Source organism: Cibotium barometz, chromosome 20 (assembly GCF_041138505.1).
Source record: "Cibotium barometz isolate CiBa-2024 chromosome 20, ASM4113850v1, whole genome shotgun sequence".
NCBI classification, from domain to species: domain Eukaryota; kingdom Viridiplantae; phylum Streptophyta; class Polypodiopsida; order Cyatheales; family Cibotiaceae; genus Cibotium; species Cibotium barometz.
This window is the reverse complement of record NC_141065.1, coordinates 39,182,066-39,191,066: the sequence shown is the minus strand read 5'-3', so window position 1 is coordinate 39,191,066 and position 9,001 is coordinate 39,182,066. Positions and strand designations below refer to the sequence as shown.

General features: G+C 39.4%; 1 long non-coding RNA gene across 1 annotated transcript; it reads right to left on the bottom strand.

Moving 5' to 3' along the window:
- Positions 1–1,761: 1,761 nt before the first annotated feature.
- LOC147627849 (uncharacterized) lies at positions 1,762–3,304 on the bottom strand. Its single transcript, XR_015268389.1, has 2 exons — positions 2,961–3,304; positions 1,762–2,208 (listed from the first exon to the last, which is right to left on the bottom strand). It is a non-coding gene; the product is annotated as an uncharacterized LOC147627849 (long non-coding RNA).
- Positions 3,305–9,001: the final 5,697 nt, after the last annotated feature.

Here is a 9,001-nt window from a genome sequence, read left to right as displayed (position 1 = left end):
ATTGGTGTGCTTAACCTTAGCCATTGGAAAGATCCCCATGATGGTTATAGCTTGCTAAGGTAACCTCTTTTGAATGTGTTTCTAGGAGAGGCTAAAGATGTGAGCTATAACAAGTTTATGTGTCCTCAAGCTCTTTAATGAGTCTTTGTTGGTTTAATTTTGTGAGAGAGAACTCTATATATGGCTTCAATTTAAAGTTTAGTTTTTATATCCCCAAGCTTTGTGAGAGAGAAATCTGTATGGCTTCAATTTAAATTTTATGTTATGTGTAGTAAGCATGCATAAAGCTTCTCTTGAGCTAAGGTATAAACTCTCTTGCTTGATACCCTTGTGTACGGATTGGACAATGGAATTATGGGGTTTGAAGTGTGAGTACGTATGTGAGATCAAACTCTCATTAAGCTTTCAATTTAGGTTGCAGAAGAAGAGATCATGTAAATGGTGATTGGACAATGGAATTATGGGGTTTGAAGTGTGAGTACGTATGTGAGATCAAACTCTCATTAAGCTTTCAATTTAGGTTGCAGAAGAAGAGATCATGTAAATGGTGATCAAATTAGGGGTGTGGAAGTTAAAACCAATTAACCTTGCTTGGAATCCTTGTTTAGGGATTGAATAGTGGAATTATGGGGTTACAAGTGTGATTATGTATGTGAGATCAACTCTCATTAAGATTTCAATTTAGGTTTCATGAGAAGAGATCATGCAACTGGTGACCAAATTAGGGGTATGGAAGTTGAAAACAAATAACCTTGGGGAGGAAAGGGGCAGTATCAAGAAGAAGGTGGAGAGTTATGGGAAAAGAGAATGGGGGAAAAAAGAGATTTTGGTTCTTCTCCACTTTCACAATCTAGAAAATCAAGTAATAAAAGCAACTCAAATTCATCTATCTGTTCATCTATCTGATTGTGCATTTTTTATCTTTTTATCTTGCTTATTTTCTTCTTCCTTTTGCATCTTGATTAAATGAGAGGAATGCAAGATGCTTTCTTTTCTTTAAGTTCACTTCATTTCTCAATTGTAAGAAACATAGCTAAGGCCATATCTAGATGCATATAATGTCTCATTGCTTCTCCTAAGAATTCTATTGTAGAAATAAATGATTTGGAGAGTTTGGCTCGGGAATATTATAGTCAAATTTTTTGGTAATTCATAAAATTTAAGGTGAATATAAATCTTATTACCTTAAAATTTAATCAAAATGTGTAGATCAAATTCCAACAAGAAGTATTTTTGTACCTATTTTCATACCTTTTATAAGTTGAGAATCCTAGAAGAAATATCAAACCATAACAAGAATTGTATGTGTGTGTGTGTGCGCACACGTGTGCATGCATGCACACATGTGTGTGTAAGTGTGTTACTCTTGCACATGTGTGTGTAAGTGTGTGTGTGCATGCATGCACACACTTACACACACACACTTACACACATGTGTGTGTAAGTGTGTTACTCTTGCACATGTGTGTGTAAGTGTGTGTGTGTAAGTGTGTGTGTGTGCATGCATGCACACATGTGTGCATGTGTGTGCACACACACACATGTGCACGTACGTACGTGTGTGTGTGTTACTCTTTATAAATAGTGATTTAAGTATTTACTTTCCAAGCAAGTGGGTGCTGATATTAAATACCATTTAGGTAGATGCAAACTCATTAACTGCACTTTGGGAGGCATCAGCTTTGGGTACTAAGTCAATTTATTGGATAAATTTTACTTTTTGTTTTGAAAATATGGCTATAATACAATGTGGTCGTGATAGATTACAAGTTAGGCATTTTGACCACCCATGCCATGATACCCTTACAACATGGGTAGAAGATCCTTTGAAAAATAAACTCTCTATTTGAAGGAATCCAAGTTAAGTTATTCTTTGCAAAATCCTTAGGCATGCTACTCATTTAAAAGCTATATAAAGCTTTTAAACTTTGATACTTTTAAGATAGTTATTCTTGTTGAAGCTAGTTACATTTTGGATGACAAGATAATGGAAGACACATTATTCCTCTAGAATGTGCCTTTTACATACCACATTATATTATTCATCTAGAATGTGCCTCTTACATACCACCGTGTTTTAGAAGTTCTTCGAAAGGAAATCTCATTAGTCATACCACCTAGTTTTAGGAGTCATTTGAAAGGAATTCTCCATAGTAGACATACCACCTTTGTTTTAGGAGTCCTCCAAAAGGAAATATCGGTAGGCATCTATAACCATAAGAAACTATTTGAAGTTAGAAACAAAAAAATTTAGTAAGTAAATTGCATAATATAATTATTTGTTCTAATAATACAATTGATTCTTTTTGTTCCTAAGGATGAGACATTTATGATGAATCTTTAATAAATCTATATCAATATAGTGCATAAACCAACACAATAAAATAGCAACATGTGGATGCAAATTGTGTACAAATAATGTTGTGCCTACTTAAGGTAAGTTATAAACATATTCAACTCTAGGATTGTGAGCTACAAGGCCTAAATGTTTTCATAAGAAAGCAATGGATATATCAACATGAAGCCATTGCCTACAATAGTAATACATTTACATGAACCCATAATTTTTCTTGTCAATATTGTTGCCCTTAAATTCGAGGGGTAACTCAAGGTCATGGAAATCCACATAATGTCTAAAAACCAGTGCTTTTAAATTGGGGGGGGGGGGGTCACTCAAGGTCATGGAAATCCACATAATGTGTAAAACCCATACTTGATGGTACTTTTTTTTCGAGAAGGGTCAAGGTGTTGAACTCTCGTGACCTCGCTTGGGTAGGGTGGAGAGAAGAGAGCTAAACCACTAGGGCTGGAGCCCTCGGACTTCTGCAATGGCTTAAAATTAAAGGCTAAGATTATGGGTATGAATGATGTAATTAGATTGATATGGGAAAACATATGTTTTCTAAAGCTTATAAGATTTTTATGAAGCGAGGGCCATGAATATGGTTTCTAAGACTTACCCATGAAATCTCGGAGGCTGGTCTGGATTTCCACGAGGCCAAAAGAAGTGCGGATCTTGGCGGAGGTGGCGGCGGCGGCGGCGATGTGGTGCGGGGAGGAGCTGAGGTGTTCCAACACAGAAAGCCTCAACTCGTTGAGATGGAAGAGGATCCCGATCTCCAAAGTGCGAAGTGCGAACAAGTGCAGCTGCTGCCTCTCACGCAGCCTCCCCAGCTTCACCCACGGACGAGCCTCGCGCGGAACCTCTGCGTGCATGACTCTGCCGCCTTCCTTTCACACTCCTGTTTTTGTAGAGATTATCTACACCACCGCCCGGCCCTCCCCCCATGGGAGGAGGCGCTTCCTCGAGTGTCCCTAAGGTTAACCACCCTTCCCCCTCCCCTAAGCCTAGTATTTCTATCCAAAACCCTTCCCCCTCCCCTAAGCCTAGTATTTCTATCCAAAACCCTTTCCCCTTCCCTAAGCCTAGTATTTCTATCCAAAACCATAGTCCCTACCTCACTAGTATTTGCTAAACCACTCTTTTCCACCCCATCATTTTTTCCTCAAGCAATGGATATTGATGGCTATCTATTCGCCATCAATATCCATTGCTTGGTTGTAAAACAATCCCTCATATAGCATCTTTTCCCTCATATAGCATCTTTTTGCAAGATGCTATATGAGCAATTCACAACTCCATTCCCAACACGTGAATTGCCTTGCTATGCCTTTATTTCTCAAACTTTAAAACTCTATCGAGCATAACTAAATTAGCAAGGAACCTCTTTGAAAATCTGATTTACTCAGAGTGCCTTGAGTCACACATGCAAAATATTAAACAATGTCAGTGTTAGTGTCGCAAGATTTAGATAAAGTTTTGAATTCCCTCTTAAGCATAGATACACTTACCAAGGTAATATTCATTCTCCCCCATAAAGGGCTTCAAAAAATTGATATTATATATAAACTTTACTTTATTAATCATTATTTTCCTCAAGCCTAGAATATGCTGTAACACTATTTGCCAACAATATCCATTGGTTGATTGTAAAACAATCCCTCATATAGCATCTTTCCGCAAGCAAAAAAGATGCTATATGAGGGACTTGCGAAAAGATGCTATATGAGGGATTCACAACTCAATTCACAACAAGTGAACTTAGTTGAGCCCTGCCTTTATTTCTCAAACTTTAAAACATATAGCATCTTTTCACAAACAAGTGAATTGAGTTGCTATGCCTTTATTTCTCAAACTTTAAAAATCTATCACTTAATTAGGAACCTCTTTGAATATCTGGTTTACTTAGAGTGCCTTTAGTCCCATATGCAAAATATTAAGTAGTGTTAGTGTCCGATATTCTAGATAAACTTTTTAATTCCCTCTTATGCATAAATACACTTAGATATCCAACCTAATATTTATTCTCCCCCATAAAGGGTTTCAAAACATTGATATTATGTATAAACTTAGCTTTAGTTAATCATTTGTATCATGTTAGATCATACCCTCTTAGTTTGGACTAGTTAATTCAAATATTATTTGCACACATGAAAATGGTAAGGTTGATCTTTTTGTAAGTGTGTTTCCCAATTCAAATTATTTAATAACCCATAATGTATGAGACCTTTTTTTTTTTAAAAGTTCAAATATTCTTTATAAACAAAGTACCCAACCCTAAAAAGAGAGCATTGTTATTTAGTATCTACAATAATCACAATGTTTATCTAAGTGTTGAATCTAGGAACATTAAGAATTGGTAAAATTCGAGTAATCTTCCTTTGGTGGTTATGATATCCAATCTATTTAATATCTTGAGTGCTATCAACACTCAAGGTTGAATAGACTATTTGGTCCAACATAATATTTTTCATGCTTGTTTCTCTAGAACGACCAATAACCACCCCTAAAGAGATTAAACGGTGCCATCTCAAGTCCAAATAAAAAATATGGAGGGTATCATGGGAAGTTTTGGTTTGGGATAGAAAATTCCAATAGCATCAACTTCTCAACTTGGCAAATAAGCTTCATCTTTATCTGATGAGGGACATTTTATGGTTCATGATCAATATGGCACCGATAAGAGACCATGCAACAATGGAGTTGAGAAGATTCAAATCTAACAAGACCAAAATGGCAAGGCCATCACTCTCATTAGGCTCGAATTGCTTGTTCACTATGTGGACTTTAACAAGAGTGCTAATAAGGTATGGAAAAATTTTGTAACCCCCAATGTTGTTGAAAGAAAGAGACTAGGAGTTTATCCTCAGCTCTTCTATGAGGAAGGATCAAGTGAGCTTTCTCTAGGTTGCAGTCTAAGACTCGAGACTCTAGAAACGAGCTTCGGGGCTTCATGTGCTATTAGACTTATTGCCAAGCCTTGTCCCTTTGGGACACCATGGGGAGTGTCCCCAGTAGGAAAGTAGAAAGATCAAAGCAAGCCTCATCCCTCCACATGGTAGTTATAGATCGAGTTGTCGCGGTGGAGAGCTCTCAAGTACATCTAGCTTTTGTGCTAGTGGTGGCATGCAAAACTAGGGCACGTAGTTTGCCTTAAAGTTGTAATTTAGTCCTTGGAGTTATTGGTGCTTCCACTTTTATAACATCAACACATGTAGTGATGTGTGTAGCATAAGTGAATTTTAGCCTCTCATGCTTGTGTGTGTGTGAATAGGCTCTTAGAGCCATAATATCCTCTCTAAAAGTGATTGGGGTCTCTCTCTTTATCAACATGTAAGAGAGCTTATCTCTATCTTGTACCACACACGTTTTCTCCCTCTCTTTGTAGCTCTTGAGCTTCTATCACCATAGCTCTTGAGTAGCTCTTGTTTATGAGCTGATAAGGAAGCATATTGAATTGTTTATGAGCTGATAAGGAAGCATATTGAATTGTTTCCTTCATATCTTGTGTATCATAGTCTCTCTCTCAATCTCTCACTTACCATGGATCCCACTACTCACAATGCTTTGCAATAGCCAGAGCATACCACTCTGCACACTCAACTGGTTTCTTTACATGGTATCAGATCTCCATCAAACAGTTGAGATCCCTTATGCTTGTAATCCCTACTCGGTTGTAGAGAAAGAGCTTCTTCAGCAGTGGTGGCAGAAGAAGAGGACCCGAAAGCGGAGGTGAAGCAGGCAAAGCACATGGTGGATCAGAGTCAAGAGGAGTGAAGAAGAAGAAAAGAGAGCTTTCTTCCTGAGCACAAGTAAGTGGTTATTTGCCTAATTAAACGTGAAAAGAGAAGAAGGGGCTGTTGGTTTAGAGGTCGTGAAGCTGCTGGTTATTGAAAAAGCTTCCTTCTCTGGTTCAGAGGTCGTGAAGCTTACGTTCATTGAAAAAGATGTGTTCTACTATCAAGGCATCACCTTCTTGCTTTGCAAGCAAGCAAGCAAGGGTGACAACCCTATTCTATCTTGCTAGGTGAATGTGACCTGCGCGTGCCTGTTTTCTGCACCATCGATTATTCAACCGACGACATTTATTATTAATTCTTTTTTTTTAGTAAAGGCACGAGCAATGGAAACCATAGAGTCAGAAGCTTGTGTGGATATGTGGCGACTCATATCTCGATTGTTTTTTGAAATCTCACTTGTAAAGGATTAGTCACTGCCATGTCACGACCACTAATGACATTGGTAAGACACCTTCCTATCACTATGATGCCATGTACCCATTTATGTACGTGATGAGGTGGAGACATTGATGTTCAAGATGCATGGACAACCATGGAGCATTCGAAGAGCATGTGTGGACTGCAGGCTTTCTATGTAGGTGATATGGTTCTCTATACGACTAGAGGATCATGGATATTAAGGACCATCAAAGCATGCAGGCAGGTATGTGTTTATGAGATGGTGGCAGTCCGTCAAGGTGGTCTATAGTGTCTTGATATGTGACATGCATTCTCATGTTATGAGAAGACCAAGGTTGGGAGTGTTGGATTCTTTTTGTAGTGCCTACTCTCATATGAGCACACATCCATGTTGGAAAGCCTATTCTATAAAGGCTATCCCTATCCTCACTATTTGTATTCGGTGGGGGTTGGGTTGGGTTATAATGTGTTAAAAAAAAAACCAACAAGCGCAAGAATTAATTAAGAGAGACAAAATTACAATAACTGGCTGGGATACAGCACTGGGATCCAGAGATCACAACATAGCAATTCTCAATAATCATTAGCATAGTGCTTCAATTCTGGTTTGCAGCAAAGCCACAAAGCGGTTGGACTCATCAGCCTTCCTTTGGAGCTCATTCAGCTGATTCTGGATGAAGTGATCCAAGTTACTTAGTTGAATTGGAGATTCTCGAAGTATTCCAGCTTGCATGGTGTACAATCTCGTCTGCACCCTGTGGAAGTCATAAATCTGCACATGAAAATCAGCAAAAAGACTTTTCAGATTTGGAATCTGGTAAGCACTCTCAAATGCAGTCGCACATCTATCTTTCCAAATCACCCAAAGGAATTCAGCTCTGACTCTGGCACCGGGGGGAGCACCCCAACAGCATCCCCTAGCAACAGTTGTTTTGCAGAGGGCAGGCAACCCAAAACAGACCAGACCGGTGACAATATCAACAGATCTCGAACAGATGACCAATATCTTCGATACTAAGTTTGCATCTAACACATACCCCATCTGTTAACCCACATTTCCTACACTTGTCGCCTGTCCATATGGCTTTATGCATAATCAGCCCCACAATAAAACTGATTTATTAGGCTGAATCTCTTTAGACCAAATTGTAAAGAATTTAAAATTCCATTGGCGTCTGTCATAGAGGACTGACCATCTCTTATTAAGAACCACATGCACGGGGGCCGATGGCACTGATGAGTGCACACGAGGGGGGTGATCGAAAGCTGTTCCTCCTCTCCAGCATAGAGCTTTGAGGGATAAGGGCTCAGAGACTGTTAGCTGCCAGGCCTCACACTCAGGAAAGATGTTGATACGCTCACGCACCATCTGAACTTCCCAAGGAAGAAGCGAGAATCTTAACATCAGTTCATCATTGGTCATCCATCTATGGGAGGGAGTTTGCCACACATCTGCCCACAGTCTGATGCCCTTCTTGTGAATACGTAGGGCCGTACGCATTGAATTGCTGGACACCAAAGGTAATGGACTAAGAGGAAACCACAGAGAGTTAGAAACTCTGATAGAGTAGCTGTGTTTGCTTTCCCACACAACCCCTACCTTGTCACGAAATTTGTTCCAAGCTTTCCATAATAACGAGCGAAGAAGCTCTGACCCTTTAGGCTTAACAGCTTCATGACCTATCAAAATAGTAATCCAAGGCAGATCCCTCCAACCTGAAAATTTCTCAAAGGAGAATTGGTCAATGTTTCTGAACAGGGAGGAAAGTTCCTCAGGGTGAGAAACAGCTCTAATAATGGTTTTACCAGCAAGCCGGTCAGCCCAAGCGTGTATATCTACAACCTCCAACCCCCCTTTGGCCCTGGGGAGACAACAGAATTCCCATCTCACTTTGGCAGCTCCTCTCTTGAAAGGGTCTCCTGTCCACAGGAAGTTTCTACATAATTTTTCAATTTCCTTTAGAGGGTCTCCAACAGGAGAGGAAGAAGAGGATGTAAGCAACTAGAAAGTGATTGATTTACCAGCACTCTGCCAGCTAACGATAACTGCATACCCAGCCACCTATTCAGCTTACACACCTGAACTTATCAACTACCCAATCCTACCTTTGTTCAGGGTAGCTCCGAAACCCATAAGTAGATAACGTGATGCTCCCAAAGTACCATCAAGAGAGGGTGTTAAAATATCAACACATGTAGTGATGTGTAGCATAAGTGAGTTCTAGCCTCTTATGCTTGTGTGTGTGTGTGAACAGGCTCTTAGAGCCTTATCCTCTCTAAAAGTGAGTGGAGTCTATCTCTTCATCAATGTGTTAGAGAGCTTATCTCTATCTTGTACCACACAGGTTTTCTCCCTCTCTTGTAGCTCTTGAGCTTCTATCACCATAGCTCTTGAGTAGCTCTTGTTTATCAGCTAATAAGAAAATATATTGAATTGTTCCCTTCATATCTTGTGTCTCAT